Here is a 24,950-nt window from a genome sequence, read left to right as displayed (position 1 = left end):
TGCTTGCTGTCCTCCCTGCCCAGAACATTCTCCCCCAGCTATTTTTATGGATGTCCCTTGACTTCACTGAGGCCTTCTCTGGCTACCACAGCCTATACAGCAGATCCACAAGTGACTAAACGTTCCCTTCAATAATGACTCATTATAACATTGATGGGAACGGAAAAAAAAGTTGATCACTGGCAAGGCCACTGTCTGTAGACTTTGCACATTTTCCCATGTCTGGGAGGGTTTCTCGGGGACTCCAGCTTCCTCCCACATCTCAAAGATGTGCACGTAAAGTGAAGGTGTGCCTCCATCATCCCTGTCTGAGTGAGTGTGACTGAGTGTGAGTGTGAGTGGCTCTGCGCTGGAGGGGCCTCCTGTTCAGGGTGGGTTCTGCCTTGTGCCAAGAGCTGCTGGGACAGGTTTGCACCAGAGGTCACTCTGAAATGGAACAAGTGGGTTGGAAAATAATTATCATTCTGATTAATTTATCCTTCTTAAATGTGTGTATGCTCACATTTATTTTAATGTTGAATATTAGAAATATTTAGGGTCTTTATTTAGGAATCTGTAGATGTTTCTGTGACCAGAAATATGCCAGAGGAACTTAACATACATATATAATTATAATCACATATAACTTATAAATAAATAAAAATACATAAATTTGAGCAGACTTGACAAATTTTAGTGATGGATATGAATGATCACAAAAACTTTGGACACTTCAATATGACACATTTTTAAAAACTCGAGCTCAAAATCATATTCTTTTTCTTAAAAATTATAGTTTGCAATTGGCCTTAAAAATAAAAAGCTCCAGTGCTCCCTTCGGCAGCACATATACTAAAGTTGTAATGATACAGAGGAGATTAGCATGGCCCCTGCACAAGGATGACACACAAATCTGTGATGCCTGTTGAGTATTTTGTGCATTGCCCAGGTTGGCATTTTCATACCCTTTGATTAGCTTGGGAGAAATATGAATCAAAGAACAATATGTGGTACTCAATAGCAAAATTGTGATTTCACTATAGAAAAGGAAAATACAAAAATAAAATCAATAAGAAGCTCCATCTCTTAAAAGATTTCAAGAAATTTTTATCTCCAAATACTTTTTTAGAAAAAGATTTTATTTATCCTGGGCATGGACAACAGTGTAATGATTGTGGCGAGTCAGAGGGTACAAGGAGACTAAATGGTAATGGAAAAATACAATAAATATTTTAAAAAGGACAAAAAAAACACATCTGAAGTTCTTAAAAAATAAAAAGATTTTATTTATTGATTTTTAGAGAGAGGGAAAGGGAGGGAGAAAGAGAGGAGGAGAAACATCCTCTCCTACTGGGGACCTGGCCCACAACCCAGGCATGTGCCCTGACCAGGAACTGGACTGGTGACCTTTTGGTCCATGGGACAATGCCCAACCCACTGAGCCACACCAGTCAGGCTTTCCAAATACTTTTGAAATGCCATCACATCCCTGCAGTAATGTGTTGTTCAAACACCTGCACAAGGTTGAGTCTTTCATTCAGGTCTTGAGGGATGACATTTTTCTTTCATGGTTTTCTCAAAGTTTGAGTGACAGCATTACAAAGTTTTTTCAGATTAAGTAGTGTACCTCAGATGCTTGAAATCCAAAAAATATTTTTAAAGACAACTATAATGATATAGCAAAAGAAAACTTGTGGGTGAGAAGAACTGATTAAAAAGAAAAAGGACAACTAATGAAGGCTCAAAGCAGAAAGCAAGAAATTATTCTGGAGATACAGCAAATGTGGTTAGAGAACTACAATAATTCAAGTCAGGAATATATTCTGAATTATTGAAATCTGAATGACTCTCATATTCTATTAAAGAGGGAAAATGGTATTAGGATAAATATTAAAAGGAGTCAAGATCTCGGGAGCATTAATCTTGCCTATTATTAGTTTCTTTCATATATGCATCTGTCCTCTTCTCATAAACTCACATTACCCTCCACCCTCTACCACAACCACCCCTTCTGGTGCTTTTCACAGAGTAAACTCCTAATAAGAATCTTTAACTGCTAAAAAAAATACACTCATGATGGAAGTTGTCTCTATAGCACACTATGACCATGGAGTGAAAAGTGAAATTTACACTGATGCTTTAAGTTGATATCAGTTATTCTAGTTGCATTCCAACAAATGTGATTACAGCGCTACTCCACTACTCAAGTGCCAGGCACAGCGCTTGGCATTGGGAGCAGACAAGACCCAGTCCTTGTCCTCGAGCAGCTGAATATTTTGTGGGGAAATGGGTTGGATATAACAGTCTTATAACATGATGAATTTCCCCCCACAGGAATGAGAGAAGTACCAGGGGACCATGTAGAGGGAACAGGGCAGTGAAAAAAATGCTAGTTTGATATTTAGTTTTTTGAAGAACATCTGTACTGTTTCCACAGTGGCTACACTGATTTACATTCCCACCTACAGTGCACACACTTGACAATACTTGTTGTTTCTTGTCTTTTTTTGATAATGACATTCTAGTAGGTGTGAGGTGATATCTCATTGTGCATTTTTTTCCGAGATTAATGATACTGAGCATTTTTTAATGTACCTGTTGGCCATTTATATGTCTTCTTTGGAAAAAGAAATGTCTATTTAGATTCTCTGCTCACTTTTTAATTAGATTGGGATTTTTTGCAAAGTTGATTTTTTAATACTATGATCATACTAAACTCATTTATTAATTCTAAAAGGGGTTTTTTTCTCATAGATTTATTGGGATTTTCTATATAGACAATCATATCATCTGTGAATAGGCAGTTTTATTTCTTCTTTTCTGAGCTGAATGTCTTTTATTTCTGCTTCTTGCTTTATTGCCCTATCTAGAACTTTCAGTATGATGTTGAAAAGAAGTGATAAAAGTACACTTACCTGGCAGGGGAGATACCATGACCACAAAATTGGTTCTCTCAGGGTGAGGTTCATCCGTTGCACTCTGGGTGTGCTGACCCTTGTGATTTCCTCGAATGTGGGAGACTCGACTGTATAATTTGTGGTAGTGGGGAACTGTGTTTGCGTTCTCCCCTGGAAAAAAAGTGAAAAAGTAGACATCCTTGTCTTGTTCCCAATCACAGGAGTAAGTATATAGTCTTTTATCATTAAGCATAACACCCTTTATCAAGCTGATGACATTTTCTTCTATTTCTAGTTTGTTGAGTGTTTTTTTAAAATCATGAATAAACACTGAATCTTATCCATTTTTTTTGCATCAAGTATATGATCATGTGGTTTTTCTTCTCTAGTCCTTTGATATGATAGACTGCATGGATTATTTTTGAATCTTAATAGGCTTACATCCCCAATACAAACCCCATTGGGTTTGATATGATTTTCTTTTTATACATTGTGGATTTGATTTGCTAAAATTTTATTAAGAAGTTTTGTAGTTATGTTCATGAAGAATATTGGTCTGTAGTTTTCTTGTACTGTCTTTTTCTGGTATTTGGCATAAGGGTAATTCTGGCCTCATAGAGTAAGTTGGGAAGTGTTTTCTCCTTTTCTGTTTTCTGGAAGAATGTTTAGAATTAGTTTCATCTCATCTTTAAGTGTTTAGTAGAATTTGCCAGTGAAGTCATCTGACTTAATGATATTTTTGTTTGCTTCTTAACTATTAGTTTGATTTTTAGATATTGATTTTTTTTACTATGAATTTAATTTCTAGAAACATATAAGATTCAGGTTATATATTTCTTCTTGATTGAATTTTGATAGTTTTTCTTTTTGAAAGAAATTGATTCATTGGAAAACAGTATGGATTTCCTCAAAAAACTGAAAATGGAACTGCCTTTCGATCCAGCAATTCCACTGCTGGGATTATATCCTAAGAATCTTGAAACACCAGTTCAAAGAACCTAGGCACCCCTATGTTCATAGCAGCACAATTTACAATAGCCAAGTCCTGGAAGCAACCTAAGTGCCCATCAGTAAAGGAGTGGGTCAAAAAACTATGGTACGTTTACATAATGGAATACTACACAGCAGAAAGAAAGAAGGAACTCCTACCCTTTGCAACAGCGTGGATGGAACTGAAGAGTATTATGCTAAGTGAAATAAGTCAGGCAGCAAAAGACAAATACCATCTGATCTCACTTATTAGTGGAACCTAATGAACAAAACAAACAAATAAGCAAAATAGAACCAGAGGCACGGAAACAAGGAACAGTCTGATAGGGACTGGAGGAGAGGTGAGGGGGGATAAAAGAGGAAAGAAGGGGAAGGGCCTAGTTAAAGAACAGGTATAAATGACCCATGGACATGTACAACAGGGGATTGACTGTGGGAGCAGGGAGTGGGCAGGGCAGAGGGAACAATGGGGGAAAATTGGGACAACTGTAATAGAACAACAATATAAAAATACTAAAAAAAGAGAGAAATTGGTTCATTATTTCTAAGTTTTGAACTTACATGCATGGAATCATTATCTCATTATGATTTCAATGTCTGTGGAGTTTGTAGTGATATCTCCTCTTTCATTTTTTAGTGTTATTATTTGATGTCTTCTTTCTGTTTTGCTTTATCAGTCTGGATAGTAGTCTATCAATTTTATTGATCTTTTCAAAGAACCAGATTTCATTTCTTTGATTATTTTTTATTATTTTTATTTAAATGTACTAATTATTGCATTTATTAGGTCTTCCTTTTCTTGCTTTAGGATTATTTGCTCTTATTTTGGTAGTTTCTTAAGTTGGGGGCTTTATTTGTTGATTGAACACCTTTCTTTCCAACCAACATTTAGTGCTATGAATGTCCACATAAGCACTGCTTTAGCTGCATCCTGCATTTTGATGTGCTTTGCTTTATTTTATTCAATTCAAAATATTTTCTAACTTCCCCTGTAACAAAGTTACAATAAGTTTTTATGTCTTTGCTTGATAATACTAAAGTTAGTGTTAGTGGAGGTTGGTTCCTGTTTTCTTGTTTCTCCTCCTTATGGTTCTTGTTTTTTGTTTGTTTGTTTGTTTCTTTACATGCTTAATTTGTAATAAGATTCCAGGCATTCTGAATTTCACCTTGTTGAGTGCTGGATATTTCTGTGTTCCTATAAACATTCTTACACTTTGTTCTGGGACAAGGTTAAGTTACTTGGAAACATTTTGTTCTTTGCAGGTCTTGCTTTTCAGCTTTGTTGGCTGGGACCAGCTCATCATTTAGTGAGGGTTAATTGTTTCCTGTACTTGTGGAAAGACCCTTCTGAGTCCTTCACCTGATACCTTGTGAATTAGGAGGTTTTCCACTCTAGTTATCAGGATCATCTACTATTTCTGGTAGCATGTGAACTCTAGGGATTATTTCTTTTAATCCTCCTTTTTTTCCCCCAATTTTTGGCTCATTTCCTCACATGCATGTAAAATCAGTTCTTAGCTTACCAATCAAGGGGACTGCAAGATCTCAGAAGTACCCTGTCCATGGAGCTCTCCCCTCAGGTTCTCTTCAATGTGAATTTTAGCCACCTTTGCCTTTGGTCTTCCACCTCTGTACCCTCAATTTAGGGAGTCTGCCAGCCTCTGCTCAGTTCCCCCTTTCTCCATCAGTAGCCAGACAGTAAGTGGAGGTAGTCATAAGGACTGGATTCTTTGGGTGATAAAATATGTTATTGCCCAGTAGGTGTTTTGGAAAGTGTTGGGAGAGGAAAGTCAGTTGAGTACAAGAGAAAAAGGTTAAACTAAGTTAGCTCACCAATAAGGAAGGATTTTGCAGCCCTCAGAGCATGACGGCAGCATAGGACTGGATAAAAACTGAGTCAGATTCTAAGATCCTCAGCAAAATGTGATGAGTGATGTCATCATCATCTATTTTATAGAGCTTTTACTCTGAGATGGGGATAGGAGCTTCATATGCATTGTAAATTTAATCTTGGTGGTGGCCATGGAGGAGCTCTTCTCAGCCCTCCAACAGAAGGAAGCATAATTGCCTGGTGGTCTCAGTGCTGTTCTCTGATGCACCCTTGTGTTCATTTTTCACACAGCCTCTTCCCAATGAGTGACTGGGTGAGCAGGGACAGAGTACAGGCTCCCAGACTCTTTATTGCCCTTGTTGAATCTTCCTTAGAACCGGACCTAATCTAAGGCTTTTTCCTTTCACCCACGCAGCATCAGTCAGACCTGCTTTTTGGTCCAACAGCTCTTTTAGCCTCCTTCAGCTCCTCAATTTCCCTAACAGGTATTTTCCTCAGGAAGTCTCTTGCATGTGTAATCTGTTTTGTTTTCTGCTTCTCAGAGGTCCTGAATTAGCACATTCCTCAAATCATTCAAGGGGGCAGAAATACTATTTGTTCTGGACAGAACTGTGTCTCTCAGAGATTCATACGTCAAAGTCCTAAACTTCAATGTGACTATATTTGGAGGTATGGCCTATTGGGCGATAATTAAAGTTAAATGCTGTCATAAGGGTGAGGCCCTTTCCTGATAGGACTTGTGTCCTTATAAGAGAAAGAAACACCAAGAATTCCCTTTGCATTAAGTGCACACAGGAAAGGCCTGTGAGGATAGGGCCAGGGGGTGGCATCTGCAACTCAGGAAGGGCTCTCAGTAGAAACCGACCCTGCTGGCCCCTATCTAAGGACTTCTGGCCTCCAAAAGTGTGAGAAAATAAATGTCTTTTGTTTAAGCCTCCCAGAGTGTGGTGTTTTATTGCTGTAGCCTAAACCTACAAATATGCTATTGTTGTACCTGTTGAACAGACGCAGAAACTGAAGTTTAGACAGGGTCACAAGTCATGATTGTCTAAAGCCAGTATTAGATCCCAGGCTGGTTGTCAATACATATAGCTTGCCGTAACTATGTTTTCTGTTACTCTTTGAGCCATGGAGGATGGGGACATGGTGGCTTCAGTGTAGGTAGACTTCAAGTAAAGATGAATTATTAAAGGAAGGAAGGAAGGCTTCAGAAAAGATGGAAGGGAGTTTGGAGAACTCTCACTCTGCCTGCTGGCTGTTAAAAATGTGGAACTTGAGAGAGAAGCAGCCTTTACTTACCAGAGAAACTGTTTCTCTAGGTTGTGGTGGAAGGAGCATTTGGAGGAATTATTATGGCAGAGTCAAAGTTCTTGACCTGATAGACAAAGTATTTCATTAAGAAAATTCTCATGGACAAGAATTTGGTTTTATCCAAGTTCACCATTAGCCGTCATTATGTGGTGGTAGAACAGCCCAGTGGAAGTAAGGTACCAAATGTGGCCAAGTGGCAACCTCTGTGGAGTGCAAGTAGGAGCTTGGGCAGCCAGAGGGTTGTGAGCTGATAGAGAGACACAAAGGTAAAAGCCCTCTGAGTGAACTTTCCAAAAGGCTAAGAGGGAGAGTACTCATACCATGAGAATGCCAGCTGTTGGGGACTAGACATAATATCTGAGCAATTACTGACTTTTTCTTATCATCACAATATTGTGGTCCCATGTAGACACAACAAAGATGTGACGGGTGCAAATAATTTTGTTCTGTGTTGTTATTTCTTGCTAAATTGACTAAAGCTCAACATCAGCAAAATTAATCTTAAGTTTTCAACATTTACTTGCTTTTGTGTTATAAAGATAGATTATTTTGCTTGTAGGACAGTTTGATTAAAAATAGTCTTATAATGATGTATTAAAATTATTTTATCTCAAATGTTTTGGAATTTTTCAGGCAGATAGAAGTGTGATCCCTTAGATTCAATGTCCCACTCCTGCAGTGAGATGGGCAGCTCCTCCCTCCTTGAAGAGGTGGCTTAGGAAGAAAGGGCTCTGCTTCTACTAAAGAAGCCCCAGTGTTGTTTAATTAATTAATTAATTATTTCAAAACACTGAGACTGTTTTATTTCAAACTCTGATGCCTGTCCTGTGATAAGAAAATTCTACTAGTTTGCTCCTGACAGCCCCTGCTATGGGAAAGACAGGTTTCAGATGTTCTCTAAAACGAAGTGTCTTTCATCTAGACCCAGAAGATAGATATAAAACTTAAAAAACAGTAAGTGGGTCCGAGGCTGTGCATAGCAGCCACCCACCCAGGTTTCACCCTCAGCTGTGGGTATTGAGGATGAGACTTCTGGAAAGACCCCAGCAAGAGAGGAGAGAACAAAGGTAGTTCTTTCAACAACATGATAGAGATGCATGACTTCACAGATCCCAGCCACCTCATTACCCACACTTCACCCCAGGAATCACTTTTGCTGTCAGACTAGCTGAGGCTTATGGGCCTCTCCTTGCAGCTCTTCATAGTCTTCCCATGGTTTCAGCTGGGGGCCAGAGATCATCACTGTCTTAAGGATGGGCTGTTTAGGGGGTGCCCATGGAGGGGTGATCTTGCCATGCATCTCCAGCTCCCATAGGGGTTTGTCAGGTGTTTTTCAAAAACAACATAACCCAGAACATCCTTGGGCACATCTGTTTGTCCATACATCAGTCTGCCAAACCGGTCATAGATGGCCAAAGTCTGACGGGCGCACATGTGGATGGCGATCTGGCCATATATGTTGCCCTAGTTCATACTTAAACAGTGAACCTGAACCACCTGGGGTGGCTCTAAAGATTCTATGAAGCTCCAGCGGACAGTCTTATATTGAATGTCCCAGACCATTTCAGGAAAACAGTTCTCAGTTGCCAAGGTATGAAGTCGGTCATAATTTGAGTTGTTTAGACAAAGGTGAGCTTCAATGAAGATATCCTTAGCTTTTTCAGGGAAGTCCTTTATTTTAAAATTAGCATTGTGTTCTTTTATTTTTCATATTTACCATTGTGATGCTACATTCTTCTTCAATCACTCAGTTTTCTGTACCAGTCCTTCCTCTGAAATAGATGACATGTGAGCATCACCCTTTGGAGGAACATAGGCATCAAAGATACCAGTTATACAGGCCAATTGTATGGGACGCTCCAAATGCTCTGGAGGAATGACCACTCCTGCTTTCCAGGCATGTTGTATAAACTCCTTTTCTGATTTGTATTTGGGTTCATAAGTAGGAAGTGTGAAACATTTTTTAGTTCTCACTGGAACTACAGCTGTGGACTGTGTCACCAGAAGTGGCTGCTGAGACCACCATCCTAAAGCCCTGGATAAGCAAAACAACCCCCATGGCTTGGGGGCAGCCATTTTGCTCACTCCCTGGTGTTGTCTAACGTACATAACTAATTTCCAGGGAAACCAGATGTGCAGTGTATGTGTATGTCTATGTTGTTGTTGTTCTAAACAGGAAACCCTTAAATGATACACTTCAAGGATATAAATCCAGGTTTTCTTGTCATTTGTTTTTGGGTGGGTTTTCCTTCATTTTCTTTTCCCCTTCATTTTGGAGTCCTATATTAATTTTGGAAGATGTTCTGAAGTGGTACCCCACAAACATAATGTGACAACAATGGAATTTCAGTTTTTGGTTGACTGCTTGCAGAGAGGTTTTATTTGGATGTGAATGCTGGACATTGATTTTTTTTTTTTAAACACAGAGTATAGCTTTTCTTTCCCTCCTTTTTAAAAAGAAAATACTTGTGGGAAAATACCTTAGTATATCTTATTAATGATTTTCCCCTTGAATTTTTGTTTGTTTCCCACCCCATCCCTCAGATCTTTGTAACTAAAAACGAACTTCAGTTCCTCATCTTGGTTACACAGTGGCTTAAATGTTTGTTGGTATGTGAGTTTGTTTATTACAGTTTATGTGACTCCTTTTCTTCCTTCCTTCCCTCTCCCCAGTGATCTGTTTGCTAAACATTGCACAGATTTTTTAAATGTAGATTATTATTTGGCCTCTCTAAACTTTGTGGTCATTGCTGTTTTGTACTTTAATTACTCAGATTCTTTTATGAAATTAGTTCATCCCTTAAAGTTACTTATTCTTGGCTTTGACTCTGGGTGGAGGTGTGCTGTGATTTTCATTAACTTTATTGACTTAATGTTTCATTGACTTTATTAACTTAATGTTTTCTGTCTTACGTAGGGTAGGACCTGACAGTTTTTAGCACTTTCTCTGCAACCAGGGAAAACTGTATTGAATAAAACAAACAAACATAGGAACATAGGTGGATGGCTCTTGGAAAGACCTTAAATAATATCATCTAGTCCAGGGGTATCCAACTTTTGGCATCTCTGAGCCATACTGGAAGAAGAGTTTTCTTGGGCCACATATTAAATAAACACTAACAAAAACTGATGAGCACAAAAAAGGTTTTAAGTAAATTTATGATATTGTGTTGGGCTGCATTCATAGCCATCCTGGGCCACATGTGGCCCATGGACCATGTGTTGGATACCCCTGATTCTAGTCCAAAGATATCAAACATGTGGCATGAATACCACTACTCTTCCCTTCCATGCCCATAGAATAGATCAATAATAGATCATGGTTCTGCTTCCATTGAGCCACCCATGGCCGTACCATCTTTCTCAACTTCTATTATAGACTTCTGCCAGACTTCTGTTATAATGCCAGTGGAGCTGGCATATGAGAATGAATCTCTGTCAGTAGATCATATGTCTCTATAAACATCTGGGTATTTGGGGAAGTTCACAGTGAGGCAGAAGAGTGAAATAACATGACCTCAAACTAAAGCCACACCACCATGGGATTTGGGTCAAAGTTCTTAATCCTTTTGAGCTTGTTTCTTGACCAGCGAAGTGGCAGTGGTAACAGAGGCCACATCCTAAGACTGTTGGGAAGGTAATGCAAGAGTATTCATTCCACAAGGAGCCTGTAGGAGAGTGCTTAGTAGGAGTGTTGAGGGAATGTGAAATGTTATCACCACCATCAGCATCACTAGGGAAAGTGACTTGTTAGAGATTCTAAAGCTAGTTAGGAGAGACAGGATTTCTCAACTTCAGCACTATTGACAATTATATAGACAAATACTTCTTTTTTATGGGACTGTCCTGTGCCTTGTATGATGTTTAGCAGCATCTCTGTCCTCTACTTACTAGATGCCAGTAGCCTCACCCCCAGAATTGTGACAGATGTCTCCAGACATTTTCAAATTTTAGACTAGACCCAACTTCACCTATAGACTTTAAAAAATGTTAATCTATTTATGCCTGAACCCACTGTCAGGAATGCTAATTCTGTTGGTTTTGTTGCTGAGCACTAAGGAATATTTAATTTTTCTTTTTAATTCTTATCAGTGGCTTTAACATCTCTGTCTTCACATCAGGCAACAACTTTTCCTATTTACCAACCTGTGGACAGTTTTGAGTAACAGTTTACAAGGTTCATGTTTTGATTGTGCTTTGTAATGGAATTTAAAATAATGTCAAGGAAAATGCTTGCAATAAAATTTTCAGTGATAACAGCTACATTTCAAATTGTATAATAATAATAATACAAGTATAATTAATCAGAATACTTATTAAGTATTAGATACTAGGCTATGAGCTTAATGTTTTGATGTCACTTAAATGTCACAATGTACAAAGGCAAGCATTATCATGCCATTTGACAGATGATGGAACAGAGGCACAGAGTGCTTACTCAAGTTCCCACAGCTACTATGTGGCAGAACAGGCCATCCAGTCTAGGCTAGTTGTCTATAGTGCGCACACACACACTAGGGGAAGATGTGGATGGATATACACCCAGGTGTTTATCTTGATTATTTATAGATGGTTGGATTATGGATGTTTGTTATATACTGGTTATTTGTTATTTACTGGTTTCCAAATTTTTAGCTTTGAGTAATCACTTTTTTAAAAAGCATTAGAAAATAAAGTTATAATTATGTAGTCCTGTGGTTTTTTGATAAAACAAATGATTTAAAATGTTTACAACAGTGTACCTTCTATATATTTGATCTTGCTTATGACTAATTGAAAAGCAACAGGAATAACATTTTAATTTCTCATGTTAGATACCGGAATGGAAACATACAGCCCCTTAATGTAACACAGAGCTATTTAAAAGTAGGGGTTGTACACATTTGTAAACTATTTTTTCTCAAATAAGATTTTTCAGTAAGTAATAATATGGAATTTTAAAATAAATATATTACATGTTATAGATCCAAAAGAATGTTGTCCTTCAAAATTTTCTACCTTGGGAAATTTAATGCTTGTTTCAGTGATGCTACCAGTAAGTTTCAGTTTTGATTGTCACCTTTAAAGCTACTCTCTGAACAAGACAAAAAACCCAAGTTTCATTATTTTAGAAAAACACCAGGAATCACCTACTTGATTGCCTGTTATCCCCACCCAGGCATGCTCTGAATTTCTATTTGGTCATTTTCAAAAATCAAACAGATAAAATTTAACATAAAAGGCAATGTTTTAATCAGTGTCTTAATTTTCTCTTGTAAATTCTAAAAAGGGACATCCAAATATGGCTTGATGAATGGAATCATTGTCAGAATAAGAGCAGAGATCCTCAGGGTGACTAATTTTAAGTGTAGTGTACACATTTGGAACCATAAATTCAGGTGCATGTGTGTGTTTACTTGCATTATTTTATAGTTATGCACACTGTGTTTAAATTCTGAATATATTTGCCTGGCTTTATTCTCTGTTGCATACATTTCCAATTTTAAATAACTTTGAAATTTCTCTTGTGTGTCTCTTCATACAATGAAAATGTCTTGGTGATTCTGGGATCCAAGTGAAAATTTGAGTCTAAGAGAACATGTGTAAATACATATGTTGAGCTAGGAGACATACAGGTCAGCAGAGGTCTGTTAGCTTCTCTTTGTCTGTTGGATCTGATATGCAGGCCTTGCTGCTGGTGGAGTCCCAGGTGAGTGGAAAACCCAAGGGTGGCTCCTGGGGACCTAGCTCACCTTTTTGGCACTCCCGTACAACTTTCTCAGCACCTCTGAGGGTCCTGCTCAGGACAACCACACTCTTGCCTTTGGGGTCCCTGTTAATGGAACTTCATTTCCATTGAATATGTCATTTCTGAGTTGGGTGTCAGTGTCATTATTTTATAGTGAAGGGAGGAAAGGCCAATTGAGATGAGTTCTGATAGCAGGGATCTTGCCACCTGAGCATTCATTTATTTGTGTATTCATTCACTCAAATATTTAAATGTCCATTCTATGCTTGTGAGGAATTTGTAGTGAGCAGAAGTGAGCAGGTCTCTGGCCTCATGGAGCTTATTTCTAGAGAACAAACCAGACAATAAATGAGTATATAACTCAAGAGACAAGCCAGAATTTTAGATATTAATTTGGAAAATGTCAGAGAAGTTTTCTCTCAAGAGGTGACATTTCAACTGAGAACTGAAGGCTAGAAAGCTCCAACCATGCAAAGAGTTGGAGGAAGAAGAACATGCCAGGGAAATGGAATAGGCAGGGCATGGCTCCAGTGCCCTAGCACAGCATGAAATTACTCTTCACGTGTAGAGTAATTGTATTGTCAAAACATAAAATAGGCAGAAAATAACTGTATATGAAATAAGGCAATCCTGACATAGGTGAATTATAGAGAGAGGAATTTGTAAGGACACTAGAGAGGATGGAATTTTAAATTCTATTTTCCTTCATTATAAACTGGAAAAGCCAATATTGCCACATAACCAAAAAACTGCTATAATTTTCTAACTATTATTCAGTACTGAGCATGAGATGAAACTGTGAGAAAAGCTAGGGTCTTTCTCTTTATGATTCTTTTTGCACTAGAATAAAGTCCCAGAATAATCTAGCTGTATTTGATACTGGAGGAGAGGATTTTTGAGAGCATGTGTATGTTTGCACTGTTCACATTATTTCTTTCCCCTAGAAGGATACCAAACTATTTGTAGGGAACATAGAAACAAACAACTGGATAATACGCTTCCAAACATTTGGAAATGTGAACTTTCAGCCAGCACAGAGAACAATGAGGCAGCCAGCAGCCAGCCATGTTTGATGCTTGTGGAACATAGATGTTGCTGCTTCCTTAGGGATGAAAATGTAAATCCTCTCTTCTCCAGAATTCTAACTTCTAAATTCTGACCCCCCAAAAATGCACAATTTGTTTTCCTTGAGCATAAAATTCATGCTGCCCTATCCCCTGCTGGAACAACTAAAGAAGATTGTCCCCTTCTACCTTCTGCTCTTCTGTGTCCTAAGACAAGCATCCAAAGGAGGCGATTTTCTTTTTCCTAGAGGGAAGACTGGTTTCGTTGTGCCAGTTGGAGTCTTGAATATATCCCAGAATCATAATCTTCATGCCACCATTTCTTTCTGGGCCCCAAACTGTTTTCAATGGAATGTCATAGCTCACTGGCCACTGAGAGATGTATTCTCCGTCTCTCCCTCCCTTCCTCCCTCCTTCCCTCTATGCCTCCTTTCCTCCACCTTTATCTCTCTTCCCCTCCCCCTTCATCCTAAGAACATAAATTTTGGCACCATTTGTTTTTCTGCATCTTTTTAGGACCTGTGTACTTCTTCCAGCAAATTGGAGGCTCAATATATTTTCAGGTGGCCTGATCTTCCCACAGTTGGTATAGGACCCTTCAAATTTGTTTGTGGTACATTCTTAATGACCATTTTACCATTATAATTCATTTCTTTCTCCATTTTTATCCACTGCCTCAAAATCTACGAAAGTTGCATTTGGTATTTTCTTATAATTTAAGTGATAATTCTAACAAAATACATCATCTCTGCTGATGTGTTCAGTTTATATTGGTGGTTACAGCTTCTAATTTCTAAAAATATGCTCAATTGAAAAATCACAAGAATGTAAGCACCATGAAGGCAAGGATTTTTGTTTTGTTTCTTACTCTTCCCTAATGTCTAAGGCAATGACAAGCACACAGCAGCATGCAATGACTATTTGTTGGAAGAAAATATAAATTATATAGATCATTATTGTCTTTTCTCCAGACTTCTAACTTCTAAATTCTGACCCCCCAAAAAATATACAATTTGTTTTCCTTAAGCATAAAATTCATGCTGCCCATCCCCTGCTGGAACAACTAAAGAAGATTGTCCCCTTCTACCTTCTGCTGTTCTGTGTCCTAAGACAAGCATCCAAGCGAGGCTATTTTCTTTTTCCTGGAAGGAAGACTGGTTTTGTTGGAAGAATGATTGTGTGAAATGGATCCAGGTTTGCTGTATGAGGGTCCTGACAGACGCCCACTTCTGCTTCTCATAAGAAGGTGCCTCCAAAGCTGAACCAAATCATTAGAATCATGTTAGATTGTAAAACCATCAAAATGCCAAGATTAGCAAAAGTGGCAACAAACACCTGTTTTCTCAAAATTATTTTATCCAACTAGCAATCATTCAGACATTTCCATTATTGGCCATTAAAACAGCAATAAGCTGGATGCTATTTACCAGAGATCCCCAACCCTTGGGCCACGGACTAGGCCACACAATAGGAAGTGAGTGTCCAGTGAGTGAAGCTTCATCTGTATTTATAGGCACTCCCCATTGCTCACATTACCACCTGAGCTCTGCCTCCTGTCCAATCAGTGGCAGCATTAGATTCTCATAGGAATGTGAACCCTACTGTGAACTGCACATGCAAAGGATCTAGGTAGTGTGCTCCTTATGAGAATCTACTGACTGGTTGTTTGAGGTGGAGCTGAGGTGGTGATGCTAGCACTGGGGAGTGGCTACAAATACAGGTTATCATTAGCAGAGAGGTTTGACTACACTGAGACTATAATAAATCAATTACTTGCAGACTCATATTAAAACCCAATAAAAAACCCAATCAGTGAATGGCAGGTGACAATTAAGCTGCATCTGGTGGCAGGCTTTATAGTGGCAAATGAGTTGGTGTACTTCAATTGTACAGCTGCACCTAATAGCAGGCTATAAGCCAGAATCCAACACTTATTTTAGTCTGTGGGTGGCCTGCCCATTATTTTATTTACCACTTCCATCCGCACTCTTTCCTGCACTGCACACTTCCCCCAGTCACAGTTTTAGTAAGCTTACCAGCTAACCCTAGCCAAAATGAGTAAAAACTAAACATTGCTGGAGAGCTTTTTTGGAAAGGGGGAAAGACCCATGATGAGGCAGCAGAAGATTCTAAGACTGCCCACAAAAAGAAATCTGCATTTAAAAGAAAGTACCAAGAGTTCTACTTAAATTACAGTGGCAGAATGGGTTCATTGCAACAAGTGATTCACATTCTCTAAGTCCACTTGCTATAATATGTGGCAACCGCCTATCCAATGAAGCCATGAAACCTTCAGAACGGCTTCACCAGATGGAGATCAGTCACTCTGCATTAAAAGACAGGCCTTTGGAGTTTTTCAGAAGAAAAAAAATGTGAACACAAAGAACGTAAGCAATTATTGAAGGCCAGCACTTCATCAAATGTGTTTGCACTGAGAGCATCATTCTTAGTGACTGACCACATTGCTAAAGCTAAGAGGCCCTTTACTATTGGGGAAGAGTTGATTCTACTTGCTGCTAAGGGAAAAAGTTCATTTGTCATGAACTTTTAGGAGAGGCTGCAGTTCAAAAGGTGCCCCTTTTTCCTCTTTTGGCTAGCACCATAACTAGATGAATTGGTGAAATAGTATAATTGTTAGGATTAATAAGTCACAGTGGTATGCAATCTAGGTTGATGAGTCTACCAATGTTGAGAACAATGTATTTGTGCCATATATTTTTCAGGAGGATGTGCATGAGGATATGTATTGTGCACTTCTCTTGCCAACCAGGACCACAGCTGCAGAACTATGCAAGTCTTTGAATGATTACACATCAGAAAAACTGAATTGGTCATTTTGTGTCAGTGTATGGATGTACAGAGCAGCTGGCATGACTGGATGGCTTTCTGATTTCACTACTTAGGTCAAAGAGGTCACTTCTGAATGCAAGTCATCCAAAGATGACTTGTCATGCATAGAGAAATGCTGGCTAGCTGAAAAATGTTACCTCAGCTTAACATTTTGCAGGATGTGATTTAAATTATCAATCACATTAAAGTACATGCCTTTAACTCACATCTGTTTATGCAGCTCTGTGAGGAGATGGACGCAGAGCACACATGTCTTCTTTTATACACAGAAGTGAGATGGCTTTCTAAAGGTAGATCACTTGCCAAAGTTTTTGAGTTATGAGAGCCACTCCAGATATTTCTTTTAGTAAAACAGTCACCACTATTAGCACATTTCAGTGACACAGAATGGGTCACAAAACTTGCTTACTTGTGTGACATATTCAACCTGCTCAATGAACTCAATCTGTCAGTTCAAGAGAGAATGATAACTGTGTTCAAGTTGGCAGATAAAGTGGCTGCATTTAAAGCTAAACTGGAATTATGGGGGCGACGAGTGAACATGGGGATTTTTGACATGTTTTAAACATTAGCAGAGATTTTGAAAGAGACTGAGCCAGGGCCTTCTTTCTCCCAGCTGGTGCATGATCATCTATCTCAGCTTTCAAAAGAGTTGGAGCATTACTTCCCAACCACAAAGACCCCTGAACTAGGAAGGAATGGATCTGTGACTCATTTGTGAATAAACCAGGTAAGTCAACTTTGTCTATGCTAGAAGATCAACTGCTGGAAATCACAAAAGTATGTTTGAGACAACTTCAAATCTCCATACATTCTGGATTAAAGTCAAGGTGGAGTATCCTGAGATTGCCACTAAAGCAATGAAAAGCCTGCTCCCATTTCCAATATCCTGTCTTTGTGAAGCAGGGTTTTCTGCAGTGACAGCAACCAAAACAAGATTACGGAGTAGATGGGACATAAGCAACACAGGTTGGGTGTCACTGTCTCACATCACCCCCAGATGGGACCATCTTGTTGCAAGAAAACAAGCTCAGGGCTCCCACTGATTCTGCATTATGGTGAGTTGTATAATTATTTCATTATATATTGCAATGTGATAATAATAGAAATAAAGTGCACAATAACCTGCCCCCACCCTGCCAGTCTGTGGAAAAATTGTCTTCCACAAAACTGGTCCCAGGTGCCCAAAATGTTGGGAACTGCTGCCATACACTGTTCAGGAATGCCAGAGAAAGGGAGGAATCAGTATTGAGAAGGTGGAGTTTGTTGCAGGCACTGACCTTCCTTCCATATGCCAAAGGGTACAGTTAGTTCTGTAGCTTCCTACACCTGAGATGCAAATGCCCTAAGACTTCCCAGGGGGAAGGGAATTTTAATTAGAACATCCAGATGAAGTTTCTGCCTAATTTAAATCCCATGCCTCATCTCATGAGACACAATACCCTAAAGATCTGATTAGTTGGCACTTTCTTTATTGCATGATTTAGACTGAGAGCTCTGAGTCTGACACAAATATCTGACACTGTTTATGGAGCATGAACTCAAATAAAGTCTGTGCGATTGTGACAGAATACGCTTTGCTGCCAAGACTTTTGTCAGATTGAAAAGGGGTTAGTGGTGACTGACAATGGCCATGAAGCCACCTTGAGCTCTGTGAATTTCAGTTACAAAGGATCTCATCTTAAGCCACTGTTTTGAAAAGAAAATTATTTGGTTACTTGGTCATAGGTAGAAATGAGATTGATTACTGCTCTTCCATGTGGCAAGGAGAGGAATGTTGATGGTCCAGAGAGAGTCCTGCCTGCCTGCCCTGTGTGCTACCTGGAGTAGTGATTCTCACCTGAGCAATTTTGGTTCCCAGGGGACTTTTGGCAATGTCTAGAGACTGGGAAGTGGGTGAGGCCACTGGTATCTAATAGGCAGAGGTCAGGGATGCTAAATATACTACAATGCATAGTAGAGTTTCACAGCAACGAATTGTCTAGCTCCAAAAGTCACTAGTTGCCAAGGTTGAGAAATCCTGATCTAAAGGAATGAATTTCATGAGAATGTGTCTGCCTGGGAAGGTGATTCTTCTGTTGCTGTTTTCCAGTTCTGAATTGAAAAATTTATCACTGACTTATTCTTGCATCAAGAATTAGTCAATTGGAGGCTGAGCTGATTTCAGAAGTGGGTGGGGTGTCAGCCTAAGTGGCATGATTTGAAAGGCACTGAGAAAATCCAGACAACATGTTCTGCAACCAGGCTCCAAGGCCTAGAATTCTTTGGTTGAAACCTGGAGAAGCACTGAATAGAGAGAGTCAGGATTCCTGAGTTTTGAATCAAATTCTGCCTCTTCCAAATGCTCTAAGATTTGTTGAGCATTTCTTCCATGCTTAGCCCTGGGCTCAGCACTGCACATGCCTTCTCTCATTCCATCCTCTTAGAAACCTTGAAGAGGTGTACAGTTATGTAAAAACAAACAAACAAAAAAAACTATTAGAGCTAACAAGTGAATTCAGTAAGTTGCAGTATACAAAATTAATATACAGAAACCAGTGATGTTCCTACACATTAAGAGTGAATTATCAAAAAGAGAAATTAAGTAAACAATACCCTTACAATTACATCCCCTAAAAAATACCTAAGGAAAAATTTGACCAAAGAGGCAAAAAAGATATACTCTGAAAACTAAAAGACACTGATGAAAGAAATTGAAGAAGACACAAATAAATGGGAGGCTATATATACCATGCTCAAAAATTGGAAGAATTCATATTGTTAAAATGTCCATACTACACAAAACAATCTACAGACTCAATGCAAAAATCTGTCAAAATACAAATGGTGTTTTTCACAGAATTAAAACAAATAATTCTAAAATTTATATTGAACCACCCAATACCCTGAATAGCTTCAGAAATCTTGAGGAAGAAGAACAAAGCTGGAGGTATCGTGATTCCTCATATCAAATTATACTACAAGGCTATAGCAATCAAAACAGTATGGTACTGTCATAAAAACAGACACATAGATCAATGGAACAGAATAGAGAGCCCAGAAATAAACTCACACCCATGTGGTCAATTAATCTATGACAAAGGAGGCAGGAATATACAATAAAGAAAAGACAGTCTCTTCAATAATGATATTGGGAAAACTGGACAGATACATGAAAAAAAGTTAAGCTAGGCCATTTCTTACACTGTATGCAAAAATAAACTCAAATAGACTAAAGAATTAAATGTAAGACCAAAGATCATAAAACTCCTAAGAGAAAACATAGGCAGTAAATTCTCTGACATTGGTCTTAGCAATTTTTTTTTATATATCTCCTCAGACAATGGCAACAAAGGAAAAATAAACAAGTGGGGTTACACCAAACTAAAAAGCTTTTGGACAGTGAAGGAAACCATTAACAAAACAAAACAACTGAATGGGAAAAGGTGTTTCTAAGTTATATATCTGATAAAAAATTAATATCTAAAATATATGAAGAACTCATACAACTCATCATAAAAAATCTGATTAAAAATTGGGCAAAGAACCTGGATACACATTTATTTAAAGAGGACATACAGATGGCCAATAGATATATGTAAATATGTTCAAATTCATTAATCATCAGAGAAACACAAATTAAAACCATGATGAGTTCACCTCACACCTTCAGAATAACTGTCAGCAATAAATCAACAAACAAATGTTGGGGAGGATGTGGAGAAACAAGAACCCTCGTGCACCGTTGGTGGGATTGTAAACTGGTGCAGCCACTGTGGAAAACAGTATGGAATTTCCTCAAAAAACTAAAAATAGAACAGCCATATGATCCAGCAATTCCACTTCTGGACATGTATCTGAAGAAATCCAAAACATTAGTTCAAAAAGATATATGCATCCCCATGCCCTTTGCATCATTATTTACAATATCCAATTTCTGGAAGGAAACCAAGTGCAAATTGATAGAATGTATAAAGAAGATGTGAAATATATATATATCTCTGAACTCAGGTGTGTATGCACCTGCACACACACACACAATGGAATATTACTAAGCCATAAAAATGAAATCTTGCCATTTACAACATCATGGGATGACCTAGAGAGAGTGTTATGCTAAGTGAAGTAAGTCAGACAGAGAAAGACAAACACAACATGATCTCACTTACATGTGAAATCTAAAGAACAAAACAAATGAACAAATGAAATGGAAACAGACCCACAGATAGAGAGAAGAAGCTGATGGTTGCCAGGTGGGAAGGGAGTAGGAGGGTGGGTGAAAAAGGTGAAGTACAAATTTCCAATTATTGATTATTTTCCCTAAGATGTACTTCACATACCCATGACTTTCAAATAAAGAAGTCACAAGGATGTGAGGTACAGCTTAGGGTTAATAGTAATATTGTAATAACTTTATAATATTATGGTAACAGATGGTTACTAGTTTTAGTGTGATGACTGCACCATAAGATAAATATTGAATCCCTATGTTGTACACATGAAATTAATATAATGTTAAATGTCAACTATACTTTAAGAAAAAAATAAATTTAAAAAATAAGTATGTATAGTTACTACTGCTCTCTTACCAAGGAGCAGATGGAGACCTGGGAAGTTTCAGGAACTTGCCCAAAGTGACACACTGGTAAGTGTGGTGCCCAAGATACCACCAGTAACCAAGACCATCCCCTGCTCAGCTCTGATGCATTGCAGCTAACCTCCCTGTGACTCTTTTCACATGTGGAAAACAAGTAAGTTTAACTCCATGATGTCTAGGAAGCTTTTACAACGCTATGATGTCCTGATTTGTTCTTTTGTTTTATGTCTTGAACTCTTTTTTACTGGATATATTTGACATACAACATTATATAAATTGAAGGTGTACACCTGTTACTTTGATATGTTTATATATCATGATTGCCCTTGAGCTATATCACACTACATAATTATAGTACAATATTGTTATCTGTGTTCATTATACTACTGTTCACTCTGCCCTCTTTACAGTCTCCTTTTAAAATGGAGAGATCTTGAGGATAGATAAAAATTGGAAATCCCCACAGAATGATTCCAAACCTCCTAGTACATCATGACCAGCTGGTATCTTCTAAGAATACTTATTTCCAAAGTCCCTCACCAACTGAGGACTATATGAATAAAAACCTCAATTTCTTACCTCTTTTGAAAATACAAAATTCTTCCAGCCCTGGGTTTGCTTTCTTGATGCAAATGATCAGCACATGCCCCTTTTATTTGAGGCCTGTGTTCTCAAATTTCCCACAGTACACGCTCTCCCTAATTACATACAATCCACTTCAAATAATTTTAAATTGCTTGGTTGAGATTTTTAGGCCGTGGCATCAGCATCACCTAGTAAAATGTGTTGAAACACTAATTGCTGGAAACCACTGATCTTCTGTAAGAAAGTGTTGTCACTTTCCCATTTATTTATGTGTGTGTGTGTGTGTGTGTGTGTGTCTGTTATAATCCAATGCTATTGTTATTTTTGTTCTTATTCAAGATGTCTCAACTTTGGGCATTGGGGAGCTCTTATGTTGGTTCCCAAGCTTTTTCAATGAGTCTCTCCACACCCCACCACTGCCTTTTTTTTTTTTTTTTTGCACTTCCTTTGGTACTTTCTGGCAGTACATGATGCTCTAAGCTTATCTTGTATTTTCCTTACCAGGGCCCTGGAATTAACTAGTTCTCCAAGTATCCATGGTTTCTTTTATTGGAGAAAAGTATTTAGAAACCAAGATCTGGGTACTAGGTTTGCTCATTGTTATTGCTGCCTCTAGCCCCTTTCAATGAACAGAACTAAGAAGTCTGTGTATACGTACTAACTCATATATATACAAACCTATAGATTTATTTCTGAATCTATTTATCTGTAAATGTATATTTAAATTGTCCATATGGGTACCTTCACTTCTAATCCATTACCATAGGATTCATACTGGCCTTCGGGATATCAGATTTTTAATCTTTGCATGGCTTTTTTATTTTAACAATGGCTCAAGAACATCATGGGGGATGAGGAAGCTTCTCTTGATAACTATTTTATAGGTTTTAATAAAAATACCAAGTTTAGCATAACAAAAATACCAGCATATCCCCATGTTTAGTATCCCTCAACTCCTTCTGAAATCTTCCATAATTTAGAACATACAGCCTGACTGTTCCTGAAGGTGAGAAGACCTGCCTCACTTCCCTTTTTGTACAAACACAGTTTGTCTCCAGCCCTATGGAATAATGCCTTTTGTAACAATAAGCTGGTACTTGTGGATTCTAAATATAAGCCTGTTCTTAGAGATTATAATCAGAACTTTGAATTACATGTGAAATCTTATTTTGAATTCAGGTACACAATTACTCACTCAGACACTTAATTATACTGCCTTAGGATAGCATTAGAACAATAGTTTTAATTGTTTTTTTGGGAGGGGTTGGATTACAAAAGTAACCTGTTATCCTGTGAGGGAGCTGAAGTGACTATAGTCTTAAGGATTTCACAGAATCAAACTGATCATCAGCTGTGAGGTTTTCCTGTAATTCTTTCATGTTTATTCAGGAAGCAGCCTTACTTGGATAGGCTCCTCCTTCTTCTCCTTATACTTCACATAAATCTAGTGGTGATTAGATGTGTCTTAGAGCCACATCTAAGGAGTTGAACAATACTTAGAACAAGGCGACAGCTCCCAGGTTGCTGGAGGTATAGCCCCTCAATAGTTTGGAAAACATTCCGGATCTTAAACAGCAATACCAGTAATTATGAAGGCACCATCCCTTTCATAAGAAAGAAAACAAGACAATGAAAGCAAAGCCCTTTTACTAACAAGGTACAGTGATAGCATGTGTTCAGCCTTCCCAAAACCTGTCTGGCATTTGTTTCTGGACTGCTGGGGAGTATCTTCCATCTTTCTCTAAGCACTCATGAAATGATACAAAGATAAACAATTGGAGGCTAATCAGCAGTGTCTTTGGGGTAGCAAGAGAGAAAAGTAGCCTGCCATTAATATCAAAGGAATTAATCATGGTTTACATAGGTGACTTAGCAGCTTAACTATGCAAGTGCTTGAAAACAAGGACCCAACAAATTTTACAAAAGTTTGGAGAACCAGGTATGGCAGACAGCTTATAGGACTATTTGACAAGCTATTTAAACTTCACAGTTTTAATACTGTAAAGATGCTCTCTGTAAAGAGATAGTGCCTTTTTGTGTGAGAGGCTATGTACATTGCAGATCTGTGTTTCTCAAACTTGTGTCTGTGAGGTTCTCCTGGGCAGTTTTGTTAAAACACCAATTTCAATTCAGCAGGTCTAGGGACTGGGCTGAGATGCTGCATTTCTGAGGTGCACAGGTGGTGCTGACGCTGCAGGCCAGCACTCCTCATTCTGCATAGCAAGGGTCTGTCTGGATTGCTCTAGTACTTCTGGAAGGTAGGCTTGAACTTCTCACACTCCCCAAATTTATGTATCTCCAAATTAACAACATGTAGCACTGTGAATGTTCAAAGGTTAGGAGACTAGAATAGCTTTTTGGAGTAGAGGTATTTGGCCAGATAATTTTTTGTAGTTTATAGAGTTTACAGTCAATGCATTGGGACCCATAGGGCAAAAAGCTATAGAGTACAGTTATCAGCAACCTCTTTTCTCCAGGACCAATTAAAAACACATAACACTACTTGTAGGCCATGTTTATTTGTTTATAGAACTGTGCCTTTGAAAGGAGAAGAGCAGGACATGCAATCTCTATAACTGTGATTAATAGCTCACAAAATGCACTATTGTCTCTAGTTTTAATGCTGAGCCTCTGGATGAGTTTTGTTGTTGGGGAAATCCCTTTTAAAATTGGGGACTTTCACCATTCCATGACTAGCTTTTCAAGCCACTCAATTATTAAACGTAGTTTGTCTCAGAGTGCCTGATTATATTGTATACTTTGAAACAAGAGAACTTGTGTTGATTTGTGGTGTGGACATCTAGCTACAGCAAAATGCAGATGACACACCTCCGGTGACACACATGATTTTCATTAACCATTTTTCAACCTAGGAAGGAACAGGAGTGTAAGCTTTCATTTAAAGAAGAGAGCGACCACTTTTATTAACCTGTCCCTTCTCTCTACTCCCCATCTTCCCCTCCTTTTTTCTGTGTTTACCTCTGAGACCTGAGGGAGAGAAGAGGGGAAGTAGAGGGTTGCATTTGATGTGGACTCTGTGGTATCCTTTCTTCTCTGTCTATAAAGTGATATGTATAGTGGCTGTTTCTGAGAAGCCAGGCAGGCCCCATAATGTGTGAGGGCAGTGGCACATTGCTTT

The 24,950-nt window shown here is 38.4% G+C and overlaps 1 long non-coding RNA gene, 2 other non-coding genes and 1 pseudogene across 3 annotated transcripts; 3 read left to right on the top strand and 1 right to left on the bottom strand.

Annotated features, from left to right (window-relative positions):
- The first annotated feature begins 807 nt into the window (after window positions 1-807).
- Window positions 808-914, top strand: LOC114502248. Its single transcript, XR_003685078.1, has one exon. It is a non-coding gene; the product is annotated as a U6 spliceosomal RNA (small nuclear RNA).
- A 1,972-nt stretch (window positions 915-2,886) lies between these two features.
- On the top strand, window positions 2,887-3,050 carry LOC114502216. Its single transcript, XR_003685063.1, has one exon. It is a non-coding gene; the product is annotated as a U1 spliceosomal RNA (small nuclear RNA).
- Window positions 3,051-7,788: 4,738 nt separating this feature from the next.
- Window positions 7,789-9,112, bottom strand: LOC114501360 (annotated as a pseudogene).
- A 10,910-nt stretch (window positions 9,113-20,022) lies between these two features.
- On the top strand, window positions 20,023-24,218 carry LOC118501832. The gene is made up of 2 exons (XR_004904494.1): window positions 20,023-20,075; window positions 21,223-24,218. It is a non-coding gene; the product is annotated as an uncharacterized LOC118501832 (long non-coding RNA).
- The last annotated feature ends 732 nt before the right edge of the window (window positions 24,219-24,950 follow it).

This window comes from Phyllostomus discolor, chromosome 7, assembly GCF_004126475.2.
Source record: "Phyllostomus discolor isolate MPI-MPIP mPhyDis1 chromosome 7, mPhyDis1.pri.v3, whole genome shotgun sequence".
Classification (NCBI taxonomy): Eukaryota; Metazoa; Chordata; class Mammalia; order Chiroptera; family Phyllostomidae; genus Phyllostomus; species Phyllostomus discolor.
This window is presented reverse-complemented; position numbering and strand designations above follow the sequence as displayed.